Raw genomic sequence first — 5,442 nt, 5'->3', positions numbered from 1 at the left:
CATATTTGTTCGTTTGTGCCTTGAACACAAAACATGTTTTCAAATTCTCAGATTTATACAGCGTCAGTGTATACGTGTATTGTTGCCACAGAAAGCTGGATTTCTGTGCTGTGTGAGTGTGCTTGTTTGTTTGTACTGTAAGTATTACATTGTGGTGAAAAGATTTCCCCACTGAAGGAAACCTTCATTTTTTAAAATCTGTGAATGTAATCAAAAAATACCAAAAGTATCATATGTTGTTTGGTTACTTATGGTTAGAGTTAGGGCTGGGTGGGGGTTAAGGTCATCATAGGTGGGATTGGGGTTATGCCTGTAGAACTGTAGAATTCCATAAAGATATGAATACATGGACATCCCCCCCCCATACAGTATAGACCATGCAAATTCAAGCCACACTGCTCCATCAGAAATACATCTTAGCTACATTCTTTTATTCCACGCAGTGAGTTTTTCAGCATGATTGCGATACTTCAGCCAATAAAAAATTACGTTTTAATCCAATTAAATTATGTAAACCATATTTTGAATTGTTTCCTTCACCACAGTAAGCGGCACAATTGTAAAATATGTATTCCCTTATAGGCTAATGTGATCCAACAAGTGTATGGAAGATACTTTTAAAACCACGAAACTATGCATTTTTCCAAATGTGTCGCTGACAACTATCCTGTTACACCCGAACAAAACTACATTATTTGTGGGTATATTTGGGGAAAAGGGATCTGGTAAAATATGACTTTCTTACCACGGCAGGCTGAAAAACAGCTCCATAATACAGACGTAATATAAACTGGCTACAGTTTGTTTGCTGTGGGAGTTGGAGACAGTGTTCGGCAGCAGGAATAAAAACTCCAGTCTTTCTGCAGACAAACGGCGGACTGTGAAACACGTCGTTCTCACTGTGTGCCTTGGCGCGAATAGTCGGAGGCAGACAACGGTTACAAAAATATTTTTAGGGATCCATGGTTCACCCTGGCACTCTCCCCCCAGGATCCGGCTGAAGGAGCGCATGAACTGCGAATGTGAACTTGCTCGCCGTCGGAGGCTTGTAGCTGAGACGCGGTCGCGAGTTCACGTCCTGGCACAGACTGACTTTCTGTTTTTTCATAACGTCCGTTTAGGTCTCTTTAAGTCTTCGTGTCTTTACCATGCATTCACGTACAGTGCAGTTCTTGATTGTTGGAGCGCTTAATTCTTTAGATTATATAGGTTATCAGTTTTAAAAAATCCTTATTTTTATCACCATTCCCTTTAATGCTTGTGTGTTTGAATTTTTATTTGTTTGTTTATTTATTTATTTTGCAATAAATGACAAAAAGGCGTATTTGCGTCAATAGGTTGACAATCCATTTGTCTAGACTTCGAGTCATCGTTTATTTACCCGACAAGGGTCGTTTTTCCGGCGATAATTTATTTGCGCAGTCAAGGACAACTTCCGGTACAAGGACAGCCTCCGATCGGGGACTTAAACTGAAGACCTTCAGTTGATTGCTTTTACGGTTCCTCGGTCGCTACCCGATGCTTTTCCACTAGAGCTCCACGCCAGGACGTGGCCTCATACCCTCCGGAAATTTCCGCACAGGGGATCCGATTCATCGTTTCAACATCTGGTTCAAAACTGACCCTCAAAGTCATTACACTAACGGAGGCTTCGGAGCGTGGTATTAAAGTTACCTTCCACTGGAGGGCTTTAATACTACTTTTAATTTGCCGTAAATGTTTTAGACATACTTCGTTCTTTTGGAAAAACCTTAGTTTTTAAAATTGTATCAACTAATAACATTAGAGGCGAGTATTTTCTTTCTTTCTATACCAACATGTCAAAATCATACATAAAATCCTGCAGGCCTATATTATGCATAGATCGTTTAGGGATTCTAGAAATGTTGCAGTATTTACAGTGCTGCCAAATACAACGTATATACGGCGTGTATAAAATTTATTTACTATTTCCAGTGCTAACAAATGTAATTAAATATGATAAACCAGGTCTGTTTAACAATACGGTTGTTTCAGAACAGCAACCAGATATTGCGAATTTATAACATTTGAATAGCCTCATATTTAATAATAAAATGCAGAAGTAAATATTAATTATTTTAATCTTTTTAGACTGAATACATTTATGTGGAAAATAATATATAGGCTCAATTATCTCGTGATTTTCAATTGAAGAAAATCCTTTTTGTGGGCTGCTTTAATTAGGAAATAAAAGCTACAGTTACTGAAAAATCCAATCAAATTACTTAAGAGCAACCTTCCGCACTACAAGCATAGTATCCAAGTTTGTGCAGTATTTTTGGGCTGAAGTCGCCGTTGTACAATATTTGCAATGTTTAGTGAATTAAGAGAAGCTGCGTTTACTCCCGAATGCCTCTGGTTTTGTTAAATGAATCCTCATGCAAAATTTGTAGTTACGTACATTTTCTGGATGATATTAGTTAGCGTTTAACTATACTGGTCGATATATTGCAGACAATATCATCCTGCAGGGGATCACGCGCGGTAAAGATGTAGGCCTAAGTTATGAATGACGGCACCATTGACTTTTTTCCTGATAATTTGGCCAGTCAAATATTTTTTTTGCTACTTTGGATTTCGAAACCGCCATCATTAGCCGGGTGGTTTCATGTTAATTCAGAGATCTGCTATGGTCCTGTCATGTTATAAGTTTATTGTAAGAATGTCTGCATTTCTCGGTAAGAGTTACAATGAGGACTGTAATCATTCGGCACCAGAACAGTACACGTCAAGACGTCAACATTATCAATTAAGTAATGTGTTTTATATAGCTCATTGCAAATTGTTTCCGGACACAGTAGTATACGTTTACGTATAGCCTAGTACGCTAATTAATACGAAAATCCGATAAGTTCGAAAAGAATATACTTCGTTATTATTTACGGGTTCACGTGTACGTCTGATTATTTAAAATATACGTGCAACCTATTTCAAGATACGAATATATTTTATTGACGCGATCACGGATTTGGTTTTATTGTCTATTAGAAAACATTAGCCTGTTCAATTCTAGTTAAATTGATATAAATTGTATTGCTACCTGCTGTTTTCGTATAACGTTTTAGCTATCCGAGCACTTCTACTAACATCACGAAGGGAATATGTAGAGTATGTGGGCAATTTATTTATATACTTGAGGTAGAATAAATGTGTAAATTGAAAAATATCGTGCCTGACACCGAGACATGAAAATGCTAGTGAGCGCATTTTTTAATTTTCCGCATTTCCATTTACACATCACGCACACAAAATAAGTAATTTCTATAAAATGCATAAGTCGTATTTCGTAGTTTTCAGGAATTATAAAAGGTATGGAATATCCATGTTAGCCATATACACAGGCTAGTATATCCAGCCAGACTAACATCCGGACTCACCGTTGAGTCCCCGCAGCAATGCGCTCCGATCAAATCGCCTTCCTGCGCACGTGCGCTCATCTCGCTGATGACAGCCCACCTTCTGAAGGACTGCTGGTTCAGAACAACCTGCCAAAAAGGTGATTTCTATTTCAGTGTTAAGGGTCAGTTTCAACTACGCTGTTACTATTTCATACTTTGATATTTAAATGTTTTTCAAACCATGCATTACATGTCGTTTTCTTCTTTTCCTTTATATGTCCCGTGCTTTTTAACCTTACAAACAAACTTTTTTATTTGGACAGATATTATAACGTAAGGGCTTATTAATTTTTTTTATTATAATGGGCTAATTTAAGAAGTCTTATACAAGATGGATTTGTTTATTTTTCTCCTTTTTGGTGTTACTAACTTTAGCGAGGCTCCAACATTTTGAATCATTTATTAGGCGTCGTCTGACACTTATTTTAGGTCTAATTTTATCTTTTAAACTAGTGATCTTGACAATAGTATTTATTATAGTACTTATACTTAGCTAGTAAATTAGCATTGCCAACAATGTTAATATTTCAGACAGCAAGTATAGGCCTGTATTCGTATTAATGAATAAATGTTTCAAAAATGATCAGTTTAACGACAAGAAATTAACTGTTGCATAAAAATGAACAGCATTGTTATTTTTCCACTATTTCGGTCAATGAAAACCAGTAGTCCGAAATGATCAAGCAGGTATCAAACCGCTGAACGTTTACAGGAGCGCGATACTATTTATAAAACAAAATGGAAAACATGTACGGAAAACTAATGCCGAATAAAACACCGAATAAATGGTATTGTCTGTACTGCGGGATTAATACGAGACGCTATGCATTTCCTAATGTAATTTTTAAAGTATTTATCTTTAGCCTCGACCTTCAGAGTGCTGTGCCTTAACTTAATTCCGTATGTGCGATTTAGGAATAGAAGAAATTTACAGTGATTTTGGATTGTACCATGATTAAAAATTATATTGCATATATACCAGCCCTGCTTAATATCGTGGTTGTGATACACAACGGCAACCAAATAATAGTCTGCGACGTATAGGTTAATTCCTGCGTTGCTGTTCATGTAAATCTAATTCCTAAAAAAAAGTGCACACGGTGAAGCACATTTCCTAAATTAATCTTAAAATAGTTTATTTATGCACTTCAAATTTTTTAAATATTCTAACACCTTAACATATTTATTTCTGTAATGTATTGCAGATTCAAATGCCCCATTAAAATACTAGTAAAGTCCATTAAGTCTCGGTCATTCAGATATATATTTGCAAATACTGCTTCCAAAATATAGGAAACTTTGTTCAAACACCTGAACGCACTTTTTCCGATCTAAAGTGATAGACCGTTAAAATTAACATCCTTCCTTGAATAACCCGCCTTGCGGTTCGGTTTCCTACGTAGATGTTTATTTTACAACTAGAACTGATTAAGCCACCTGTCTCATTTCTCCTTCATCATCTTCTGGAATAGCGTTGATTACAAAGGTCGACGTCAGACGATACGACTCTCTTGATACTCAGTATGTTCCGAAGAAGTTTCAGCAATTGTCAAATAAATTACACAGATTAATTCAAAACTGACAAGTGTAGCAGTCTCAAATAAACTGAAAACATTCTCTGGCTTTTGCTCAAAACAATTTATTGTACTTGATTAACGTTTCTTAACGCGTCGATTATTTATTCGGTATTTTTAGAATTACGCATACATGTATCATGTTATAAAATTCCCCGTTCTGTGAACCATTAGGTAACTGGATCCATTTACATTAAATGAAATGTTAAAGTTGCATTCGTATTCGTTTTAGATTGCACTTTAAATTAAACGACTTAGGCCTGTTTTATCATTAAAAACAATATATTTCACACAATCACCACGTTCAATAGTGTGCGCTTGCTGTCCTGAGTTAATTTGGTGCATAACGTCTCGTAACTGTAGTCCACTTTAAGGTCCCAGCGCTAAAAGTTACAGTTACACTTTTCTGCCATTGGAGGACATATTTTGGGTCTTTCTGTTTTGGCTGT

The sequence above is a fragment of the Brienomyrus brachyistius genome, chromosome 16 (genome assembly GCF_023856365.1).
Source record: "Brienomyrus brachyistius isolate T26 chromosome 16, BBRACH_0.4, whole genome shotgun sequence".
Taxonomy (NCBI): Eukaryota; Metazoa; Chordata; class Actinopteri; order Osteoglossiformes; family Mormyridae; genus Brienomyrus; species Brienomyrus brachyistius.
The sequence above is the reverse complement of the archived record's forward strand: the minus strand, read 5'-3'. Positions refer to the sequence as shown.